The 11,655-nt window shown below is 33.9% G+C and overlaps 1 pseudogene; it reads right to left on the reverse strand.

Moving 5' to 3' along the window:
* Positions 1–562: 562 nt before the first annotated feature.
* On the reverse strand, positions 563–1,598 carry LOC118721964 (annotated as a pseudogene).
* Positions 1,599–11,655: the final 10,057 nt, after the last annotated feature.

Raw genomic sequence — 11,655 nt, forward strand, 5'->3', positions numbered from 1 at the left:
CTAATATCTATTCATTGTCTACTGAGTTCCTTTATCCTTTAATCTGAAATTTAAGTTCTTCCACAGTGAAAATATACAGGGACATTTTAGATGTGTTTATATGCAAAGATAAAGTTGTTTGGAAAAAACCCCCACTATGATTCTGTCAGCTTGAATCAACCATCAAAGTAAGTTATGTCTTTACCATGTAGGTTAAGTAGAACTGATGATTTTAGTTCAAATGTCTTACCGTAATGACTTTATAGCTATGACTATAGGAAGTAGTTTAGTTAAATATCATCTAGTAATTATTTATTGCTTTCTTACCACATATTCAGTTCCATACTAGGCATAATGGAGAAGAAAGAGAATTCTGTAACCTACATTTTTTTAACTGCTTTTTATTACAGAGTTTTGAAACCTTCACAAGATGATAAAAAAAAAAGAAGAAGAAAAAAAAAAAACAAGAAAAAGAGGAAAAACCCAACAACATGACAACCACCACCACCGATGTCACTCCCACTGTTCTGCTGGGCTCCACGCCCAGTGTGCCGCACCCATGCCCATGCACCTAAGCGAGACGCAGGCTCGGAAACTCTTTATTCTGGTGTAGCAGCTGAGGATGCAGGCACAGCCAAACACAAGCTCCAGGACACACTGGACAGACTTTACAACGTGGGCTTCGAGGTGCAAACATGGAACAAAACGTACACGATCTGATAGAAACGCACCCAGACACCGCGGGAGGCCTGGGCACCCTTGCGTCAGTCCTGCCTCCTCGAGTGCTCTCCTCTGCAGACCAGTCAAAGATGCAGGGCTCTGTGGTTAGTTAAATTATACACTCTGTAGATACTATACCTTCTTTAAAGTTACACATAGACCAGGAAATATCCATCAGTTCATTGGGATCAACAGACCCTATGGCTGGGCCGCTGAGGACGAACCGGGCAAGCGGAGGACCCGCCTGTGCCGTGAGGCTCACTGGTGGGCACACTGCCCACTGGGCCGTGGTGACTGCTGCCATCCTCGTTGTAGCTGGCGTTGTAGGCCTCTTGCCGCTATCCACCACCCGAGCCCCAAGTGCTGTCGAATTCCTGAAGCTCCACCTCCTCCGTGTCTCCGATGATGTTCGGGACTTCCGGTCGGGATGGCAGAAGGTCTTCTAGTTCAGAGAGCTTGTCGGGGCTGACCCAGTTGTTCTCAGGAAACTGCACGTCGAACCTGATGTACTGGTCGCCCTTCTTGAAGGGGTTACGATACTGCGGCATTCCTTCCCCCGCGCACCACCCGGACGCACCTGGCTCGATGACCTTGCCAGGCGGGTACTTGACCACGATCTGGCGGGCATCAAGGTGCTTGAAGGTGAACTGGAAACCGCAGAGGGCCTCCACCAGGCCGATCTTGTAGGTCATGTGCAGGTCGTTGCCATCCCACTGGAACACCTCATGCTCCTTCTCCTGCAGCAGGAGCACGATGTCTCCTGGCTCCACGCCGGGAGTCTGGTTCGCTTCCCCCGCGAACGTGATCCTCTGGCCATGCTTCATGCCCTTGTCCACGTGGACCTTGAGGATCTTGACCTCTTTAATCACCTTCAGTTGCTTGTATGGAAAATAATACATTAATTAATAAATAATAATACTATAATAAACTCTGTGTTTCACATACTCACAATTGTAAACCTATCCCCCCCCCCACCCTGTATAAAAATAAATATTATAAAGCTAATTTTAGGACAGCTGCTCTGGCCATGATAGACTAACTGGAGTAGACCAACCTTACTTGCAAGAATTGATAGGAAACCTGGATAGCCCTAGCCAGTGTAAGTCAGTTGATTCAAGCATCCTGCTTACATCTAATGGTGGTGGGTTCCATTCCAAGTCAGGGCATATTCCCAGATTTCATATTCGATCCCCAGTTGGGGTGTGTATGGGAAGCACCTGATTGATGTTTCTCTCTCTCTCTCCTCCCTTCCCCTTTCTAAAATCAATAATAATAAAAAAGATCACATTGGGTGAGGATTAAAAGAAAGAAAAGCTGGACATAATATTTTAAGAATATTGTTTTAAATATAAATGCTATATCTTGACTGCAGTGATAGTTACAAACATCTACATTAATGATACAATGGCACAGAAGTATACACACAAATGGATAAAATAAGGGGGGAAACACAGTAAATTTCAAGACTCTACCCTCAAGCTAAAGATGGAAAAACTACAATGGAATCAACTTTACTTAGTAGGATTTCTTTTGGTAGTAGTGTGGTAAAAGCAATTCTCTATCTACTTTTTTTGGGAAGTAGCAGGGTTTGATTAGGAAAGAAGAAAGATATATGTGTTTTTTTTTATTAGTTAACATTTAATGTTATTTTATATTGGTTTCATTTATACAGCATAGTGGTTAGACAATTGTATACTTTATAAAGTATTCCCCTTGATATTTCCAATATCCCCTGGCACCATACATAGTTATTATAATATCATTGACTATATTTCCTATGTTGTACTTTACATCCCCACGACTATTTTGTAATTACCAATCGGTATTTCTCAATCCCTTCATTTTTTTTTATCCAGTCCCCCAATCCACTTCCACTCTGGCAACCATCAATCTGTTCTCTGCATCTATGAATTTGTTTCAGTTTTGTTTGTTTAAACTGTTCTTTAGATTCCACATATAAATGAAATTGTATGGTATTTGTATTTTTCCGACTTATTTCACTTAGCATAATACCCTCTAGGTCCATCCATACTGCCACAAATAGTAAAATTTTGTACTTTGTACTTTTTAATAGCTCCGTAATATTCCAATGTGTGTGTGTGTGTGTGTGTGTGTGTGTGTATTTGTGTGTGTGTGTGTAAACAATATATACTATTACTTTTTATCCTCTCATCTATTGATGGGATCCTTGCCAATTTTCATATCTTAGTTATTATAAATAATGAACAAAGGGGTACATATATTCTTTCAAAGTTGCGTTTCAGGGTTTTTTCAAATATATACCCATATGTGTCTGATTAGGCTCTTTGCCCATTTTTCACTTGAATTGTTTGTGTTTTTAGTTTTAATTTGTATAGTTATTCCTAAATGTTGGATATTAATGCCTCATCAGATGTATCATTAGGGAATTTGTTCTCCCATTCAGTGGGTTGTCTTTTTATTTTGTTGATTTATTTTGCTGTTCAAAAACTTTATAGTTAGATGTAGTACCATTTGTTTATTTTTTTTCTTTTGTTTCCCTTGCCTAAGGAGATATATCACAAAAAAATATTTCTAAGAGAAATATTTGAGATTTTACTACCTATGCTTTCTTAAAAGGAGTTTTACATTTAACTTTTTAATTCATTTTAAATTTATTTTTGTATACAGTCTAAGAAGATGGTCTAGTTTCATTTTTACATGTAGTCAGCCTATCTACAATTTTCCCAGCACCATTTATTGAATAGACTGTCTTTACCTCATTGTATGTTCTTGCCTCCTTTGTCAAACATTAATTCACCATACTAGTACACGTGTGGATTTATTTCTCATCCCTCCTCTGTTCCATTGACCATTATGTCTTTTTTTTTTCTATGCAAGTACCATGCTCTTTTGATTACTGTGGCCTTGTGATAAAGTTTGATATTATGTAGTGTGATTTCTCCCACTTTGTTCTTCTTTCTCAAGATTGTGCTTCTTCTAGTTCTGTGAAATATGTCATCGGTATTTTGGTAGGAATTGTATTGAATCTATAGATTGCTTTGGGTCTTCTGAACATTTTGATTATGTTAATCCTTTCTATCCATGAGCAAAGTACATGCTTCAATTTATTTGTATCTTCTTCAATTTCTTTCTTCAATGTTTTATTCTGAGTACATGGAAAGACACAAATATGTTATTAAACCTAATACAATAAAAGCAAAAATAAAGATTACCAGTAATGGATTATAATGTACCTGAAAATATTCATGAATCCACACATAATAAAATCAGACAAATGAAGGAGGGCAGGATGCAGAGAAAAAAAAGAGAGAAAAAGAGGAACAGAAATCAGATACAGAGAAAAAATAGAAAGAGATTAAGACCAGAATGGAAAAAGAAGGAATGAAGAGAACTAAATGATAAGAGGAGAGTAATTTTTTATTTGGCATAATAAAACTAATAAATATGCAAGATAATAGCTAGAAAATCATCATTTTTTAATCATGGTAATAAGTGATCAAGGCCATACTTATCAGTGGATAATAATAGTATTGAGTGAAAATTTGTTGGTTAACAAGATATTTGCATAGTTCTTAAGTATCTCCAAACTACAATATTTACTGATTAAAAGGGAAATAGCTTAAATAGAGAAATATGGATTGCATCACCTAAGTAAGTGATCTAAATTAACACTACCAATCACAGGAGAGCCTAATATTATGACATGGTAATGGGAGGCACTGAGAAACACCAGCATCATTCATCTCATATTTCCTCTAAATATAACTAAAACTAGAAATGAGAGTGCAATCAGACAAACAGATTAAGGGACATTCTGAAAAACAAAACACCTTTATTCTTAAAATGAAAATTTTTTGAAAAACAAAAGCTGAGATAATATTTTAGATTCACATAACCTAAAGAGATGTAAGTGCAATGTGATTCTGGTTTGGATATTGGATTGGAGAAATATAAATTCAACGAGTTATAATATTGAGTCAAATGAAAAAAAAATAAGGCCCATATATTAGATAACAGCATTATATAAAAGCTAAATGATCACTATACAGCACATGTAAAAGAATACCTTTTTCCTCATGATACACATGTGGAAATATTTAGAGGTTGTGTTAGATTTCTAGAGCTGCCACAACAAATTAGTAAAACATTGGTGGCTTAGAACAACTTCCAGACACAAGAGGCCTGAAATCTATTCGCCAGCATGGACATGCTCCTTCCAAAGGCTCTATGGGAGAACCCTTCCTTGATACTTCTACCTTCTGGCAACTCCTGATGTTCCTTAGTTTGTTGCAGCAAACTCCTACATCTTCACATGGCCTTTCCTCAAGTGTCTCTTGTGTTTTCTCTTTTTCTATGTCTTATAAGGGCATCCTCCATTGAATTTAGAGACCATTTTAACAAAGATAATTTTACTTCAAGATTTTTGCCTTAATTGTATCTGCAAAGACATTTATTCTAAATAAAGTAATAGTTTTGAAGTTCTAGACTGACATAGTGTTTGGGGAACCACTTTTTAACCTGCTACAGAAGTAGAGTACCCCCAAAAGGTTCAGGAAAAAAATGAATAATAACGAACTGGCACGCACACAGAAGCACACAGAGCACCTGACCAAATGTAGCAATGTATGAAATGATCAGTCTATGCAAAGGATATAAGAATATTCGATGCAATATTCTTGTGATTTTCTATATTTTGGATTTTTCATAGTACAACATAAATTAAATATCTGATATAATGTACTTAAGAAAATATGAAGAATTTAAACACAAAATTTCAGTTCATAAAAAAGTAAATACAATTATAGAATTAAAGGAGAAACAACTAAAATAAAAAATCCATAGATATGTAAAAAGCTGAAGCAAGGATTATTAAAGTGATAGATAAATTAGTAAAATATAGCCTCACTAAGGGACAAAGAGGATAAAATGGGTGAAAAATGTAGAAAAGAGTATTAGAGAAATATTTCCAAGATATATATAATTTGCAAACAAAAAAAGATAGGTGAGAGAAGAAAGAGCAAAAACAATATTTATTTTTAATTAAATTGATTGGGGCAACATTGGTCAATATGAACATATAGGTTTCAGTGTGGGTTTCCATGTTATAAGATGTATATATTGTACTATGTGCTCATGACCCAAAGTCAAATCTTATCCTATCAGCTTATATTATGACCCTCTTCACCTCTCCCCCTTCCCTCTGAAAATCACAACACTGCTATTTCTGTTCATGAGTTCCAGTTTTATAGCCCACATATGAGGGCTTTTCTAACTTATATCACTTAGCATAATGTTTTCAAGGTCCATCCAAGTAGCTGCAAATGGTAGTATTTCATCCTTTCTTATGGCTGAGTAGTATTCCATTGTGCATATGTAACAAATCTTCTTTAACCAATGATCTAGCAAAGGAAACTTTGGTTGTTTCCATGTCTTGGCCATAGTGAATAATGCTACAAAGAAGCAGTGTCCAAATAAATGTCTAAGAGTCTTCCTCAAAAAAAGGAGAGAAAAAAATAGAAAGCCACCATCTGGAAGCACCAAAAATAGGATAAGTACAGGCAAACTCATAACTAGGAATTCCGAACAGAGTAAAACTTCTGGAAACAAGAGTAATTGGGGATAAAAAGTCATGAACTGAAAGACAGCAATAATACAGCTGGCATCTGGCATTAAAGATAAATGAGATTGGTGCTAAAATAATGCAACAAGGAAAGGATAATTTTTTTTGACAAATAGTAGAAAATCTTTTTATTTTTAAGAATAAATTCAATGCTTACTTCACATCATACACATATCAAATTGCAATGAATCACAGACATAACTGTAAAAATTTAAACTACAAGACTTCTAGAAGAAAATGAAGTAAAATACCATCATGACTTGGATAAAAATAAGGTTTCTGAAAAAGGACACAAAGAATGATAATAATTAAAGCACAATATAAAACACTGTATCTTATCAAAATGAAACCTTGTGTTCTGTGGAAGCATTGTTGTGAAAATAAAATGCCATGGACTTGGAGATAAAATTCATAATACAAAACTTGACAAAGAAGTTGTATTCATAATAAAGAATTCCTGCAATTCAACAATTAAAAGACACACATCTTTAATTTAAAAGTAGGCAATATATCTTATTAAAAATTCAACAGAAGACAGAACAAAGAACAAATAAATCATGAAAAGTTGCTCTGCATTATTAGTCATTAGGGAATTGCAAATTAATCCACAAAAAAGTAACACTTTGCACTCATTAGAATAGCAAAAATTTTAAAGAATTGCAATTTCTAGTGTGTGTAAAGATACAAAATAGCTTTAGGTCTTATACAGTGCTTGTAATGAATGTAAAATGGTACAAATCAATTTGGAGAACAGATTTTGCAATGTTTAATACAAGTTAAACATATATCAAACATAATAAGCAGTAATTCCATCCTTAATTTTCCCTATGAAAAATAAAAACCTATGTCTACAGAAAAATTTATGTAGGAATTTCATAGCTTCTCTATTTAGAAGTTCTCTATTTAGAACTAAAATTTGGGGGGGGAAATGCAGATACAGAGAAAATCAAGAAGAGAATGTATGAACTGTGATATAACCATACAATAAAAAAATACTTGGCAATGAAAATGTAAATGGTTCGAATATGTAACTGCATGGATGATAACAAAATAATATTTTGAGAATATTTTGTGCTAAAGAAGCCAGACATATAAGAATACTTACTGTATGCTTCCATGATATGAATTTCTACAATAGACAAAATTAAGCTGCAATGATGCATAATAGAATAGTGGTTCATTTGGGAGTGAAGTAAGGGAGGTTACTGCAAAAGGGCATAGAGTAACTTTCTTGAATGATGGAAATGTTTTACATATTGATTGACTGGTGGTCACATGAGTATACATATTTGTTAAAGCCCATCAACTATGCATTGATATTTTTGTATCTTATTATATGTCAACTACACCTAAAATGATCATTTCTGAAATGAGGTATAAACAACTTTCTAAAATAAAATTTTAAGAAAATTCATTAAAAAGAATATTAATGGAGAAGTTTCAGTAGGATAAAACTGATCTCTGACTGAAAGAACAAATTGCAGAAAAACATGAACAAGAATAAATGTGAAGTTAAAATTTTAATTCATATTGGATGGAAAAATAAAAATAAAAATAAAGGGCACAAAATACACTAAGTGGCAAGGTTATTATGATCTCTGAATGCATAATAATCTGGTCACTCCTGTGTGTGTGTGTTAATATCTTCCTCTATCTCTTTTTTCAATGTCCTAGTGCATGAATTCTTGCATGGGTGTGGTCTGGCCAGCCTGGCCAGGGGAAGGGGACATGGGCAGTTGGCCAGCCTGCCTGCTGGTCGAACTCCTGTTTGAGGGGACAATTTGCATATTAGCCTTTTATTACATAGGATATACACTGAGTGACCAAATTATTATGTGTTCAAAGATCATAATAATCTGGCCACTCAGTGTATTTGCATATTACACAGAATTGAAATATAGCAAAGATAGCAAAAAATGCAAGAAGGTGCTAAATGAAGTAAACCTATTAAAGTTTATTAATTATCCAGAAAATGAAAATATTCTAATTTATTTTAGGATTATTAAACTAAGGATGCATTTTACAATATTTAGAGTAGCACTTAAAAAGAGTAAACTAATTGTTCCTCATGGTCTAGTGACAGAAACTGCAAGACAAATCATCTGTTCACTACCACCATCCCAGTTGCATCCCCACACCCCAATATAATGCTGGACAGGGTTGAGGAAACCATAATAATGTTCCCATAAGGAAAAGGAAGAAGGGGAAAATAGTAAAAGAACCTATATTTATTGCTCAAAAATCAATCCAATCTGGGATAATTAAAAAGTTCTAGAGACTGATAATGGTGATGGTTGTATAAAAATGTATATATACTTAATGTTACTGACTTGTAAACAAAATGTTTAAATTGGAAAGTTTTATGTTATGTTTATTTTACCACAATAAAACTTCAATCCATGTAATAATGTAGTTTTTAACATTAATAAAACAAAAGAGACATTCATATGATCCTTCAATTGGATGCAGCAAATATTTAATAAAATCTAACATCCCCACATGGTAGAGCGTTGGCCTGCAGAATCAAGGGTCCCATGTTCTATTCCTGTCAAGGGCACATACCTTGGTTGTGGGCACATACCCAGTAGGGAGTATGCAGGAGGCAGCTGATGGATGTTTCTCTCTCATCGATGTTTCTATCTCTTTGTTTCTTTCTTCTCTGTAAAAAAATCAATAATATATATATATATATATATATATATATATATATATATATATATGTGTGTGTTGAAAATATATATATATTGAATATATATATATATATATATATATATATATATATATATATATAATTTTTTTAATTAATAGTCCTAATAAATGAATTGGATAATGTAACAGGATACAAAATTAACACCCAGAAATCTATGGCCTTTTTATACTCCACTAGTGAACTCACAGAAAGAACTGAAAAAAAAAAATCCCATTTACCATTGCACAAAAAATATATATATATATATATTAAGATACCTAGGAATAAACTTACCGAAGGATGTTAAAGACCTATACTTGGAAAACTGCAGGACATTGAAAAAAGAGATAGAGGAAGATATTAACAGATGGAACAACATACCATATTCATGGATTGATAGAATCAACATCATCAAAATGCTCATACTACCCAACATAATCTATAGATTCAATGCAATTCTTGTTAAAATACCAATTGCATAATTCCAATATTTAGAACAAACTCTCCAACAATTCATATGGAATAATAAAGACCTCAAATAGCTGAAACAATTCTCAGAAAGAAGAACGAATTTGTTGGAATCACAATACCAGATATCAAACTATACTACAAAGCCACTGGTCTCAAAACAGCCTGGTTCTGGCACAAGAACAGACATATAGACCAAAAGAATAGAACAGACAACCCAGAAATCAACCCAAGGCATTATTCTCAATTAATATTTGCCAAAGGAAGCAAGAGTGTACAATGGAGTCAAGGCAGTCTCTTCAATAAATCGTACTGGGAAATTTGGTCAGATACATGCAAAACAATGAAATTAGATGACCAACTTATGCCATACACAAAAACAAATGTAAAATGGCTAAAGGACTTAAATGTAAGAAGGAAAACCATAAAAATCTTAGAGGAATCCATAGGTAACAAATAGCAGGCATTTGTTGTAGCAATATCTTATAGACATAGCTCCTAAGGCAATGGAAACTAAGGAGAAAATAAACAAAATGGGACTACATTGAAATAAAAATCTTCTGCATAGCAAAAGAAACTACCAACAAAACAACAAGAAAGTATGGGAGACATATTTCCAAGGATATTTCTGATAAGGGTTTAATCTACAAAATTGACAGAGAACTCATACAACTTAACTAAAGGAAGATAAATAATCCAATAAAAAAATGGACAAAGAATCTAAATAGACACTTTTCTTAAAAAAAAAAAACACACATACAGATCAAGAGACATATGAAAACATGCTCAAAGTCACTAATCATTGGAAAGATGCAAATCAAAACAACAATGAAGTACCATCTCACAGATATCAGAATGGCTATCATCAATAAATCAATAAATAACAAGTGCTGGCAAGGATGTGGGAAAAAAGGAACCCTCCTGCACTGCTGTTGGGAATGAAGACTGGTGAAGCCACTGTGGAAGACAGTATGGAGTTTCCTCAAAAAGCTCAAATTGGAGGTTCCATTTAACCCAGTAATCCCACTTCTAGGACTATATCCCAAGAAACCAGAAACACCAATAACAAAGGATATAGGAACTCCTGTGTTCATAACAGCACAATTAACCATAGCTAAGATTTGGATACAGTCTAAGTGCCCATCAACATATGAGTGGATTAGAAAACTGTGGTACATCTACACAATGGAATAATATGCCACTATAAAAAAAGAAGGAAATTTTAGCATTTGCAACAGCATGGATGGCATGGGAGAGCATCATGCGAAGTGAATAAGCCGGTGGGAGAAAAATAAATATCACATGATCTCACTCATATGTAAAATATAATGATCAACATAATTTAATGAATAAGAATAGATCCAGAGACAAATGGGGTAGGGTGGTTAGAGAGCAACCAAAGGACTTGTATCCATGCATATTATCATAACCAATGCACACAGACACAGGGGTGTTGGAGGCTTACTCAGGGTCAGAATAGCTGGGGGGTATCAATTGGAGAAAAGGAGACATATGTAGTAAATCTTTAGACAATAATAAAAAATAAATAAGTAAATAAGTCTTGGCAGAGGAAAAAAAATCAAGATTTCCTACATACCTGGAATAACTTACTAAGATATTGTTTCTATTTTGAATAAAACTAGTGGCCCAGTGCATTAATTAGTGCACATTGAAAGGAAATTAATTAGAAGAATTATTTTAATATTGCTATTCGCCCTTTCTCTATAATAGGAGTGTCAACCAAATTCACAATTGACAATGGCAGTCTTACTATCATGTGCCTTGGTTTGAATTTCTTTGTATTTAATCTATTTGGGATTTATAGTGTTTTTTGATGTTTATGGATTAAGGCCCCTTGATAGTTTTAGAATATAATCAACATCAATTCTTTGTATAATATATTTCTTCTGCCTTATTTAATGTTACTCCTCATTTAATGTTACTCCTTATGTAATGTTTACTTGTATGACTACAATATGAATCCTTGACTTAAAATCCAATATTAATGATTAGTTTTATCAAATCACAAATGATACAAAGACTTTAGGATACCTTAACCTTTCTTAGATTTGTATGCTTTATGTTTATACATATCTAAGGAAATATATTGTAATTGTTAGTAATGCTCTGTAATTTTATATTGAAACAGTAATTTAGATTAAACTTTTTCCATTCTGAGAGTTCACTATTGGAGTAT

This window comes from Pipistrellus kuhlii, unplaced genomic scaffold (genome assembly GCF_014108245.1).
Source record: "Pipistrellus kuhlii isolate mPipKuh1 unplaced genomic scaffold, mPipKuh1.p scaffold_m20_p_19, whole genome shotgun sequence".
Taxonomy (NCBI): Eukaryota; Metazoa; Chordata; class Mammalia; order Chiroptera; family Vespertilionidae; genus Pipistrellus; species Pipistrellus kuhlii.